Raw genomic sequence first — 663 nt, 5'->3', positions numbered from 1 at the left:
CAAGTGCAGCAGTCCTTTGTTGGCCCTTCTAACCTGTGCGATCTCATAGGGGCACTCCACTCCCAAGATTTACCCAAGGTTTGCGAAGCTGGGAGCTGCCTCTGTGAGTGGTGGCCCCAGGGGAGACGGTGCCTGGAAGCCAGTACCCATCCCTGTTGTGGTCGGTACCCAAAGCTGCTCTGGAGGACCATTTCCTACTTCTGCATGACCCACACGATGGGCAAGATGAAGCTGCTCTGCCTGCCTCCTCGTGCACGCCAGGAGGTGACTGCTCTATTTTACATCATTCGTATCCTAAAAATGTGCAGATAGTGTTGATTGTGCCGTCACTGATGTAGAAGCAGAACCAGGCAACTTTATTGCAAGGAATTCTAATTGCTCAACCTAGCGAAAGACTTTCAACTGATTTCATGGGGAAAAAAAAAAAAAAGAGGGAGAGAGAAAGCAGGGACTTGCATTGAAAAATTGTATTTTCTTGAATTGAGTAACAATTTTACTTGAATTTTAACTTGTCTTGAATTCTGCCTGGTTCACCTGCATTAATCAGCGTTCCTGTACAGACCTACACCCCCTGCTTAACTCTGGGGTTTTTTTTCAAATTTTTTTTTTATTTTGCCATGCCCGGAGGAGCAGCCTGGGGGTCCCTCCACGAGGAGCCCCCCG

Source organism: Charadrius vociferus, unplaced genomic scaffold (genome assembly GCF_000708025.1).
Source record: "Charadrius vociferus isolate BGI_N301 unplaced genomic scaffold, ASM70802v2 scaffold459, whole genome shotgun sequence".
Classification (NCBI taxonomy): Eukaryota; Metazoa; Chordata; class Aves; order Charadriiformes; family Charadriidae; genus Charadrius; species Charadrius vociferus.
Note: the sequence above shows the minus strand (reverse complement) of the source record.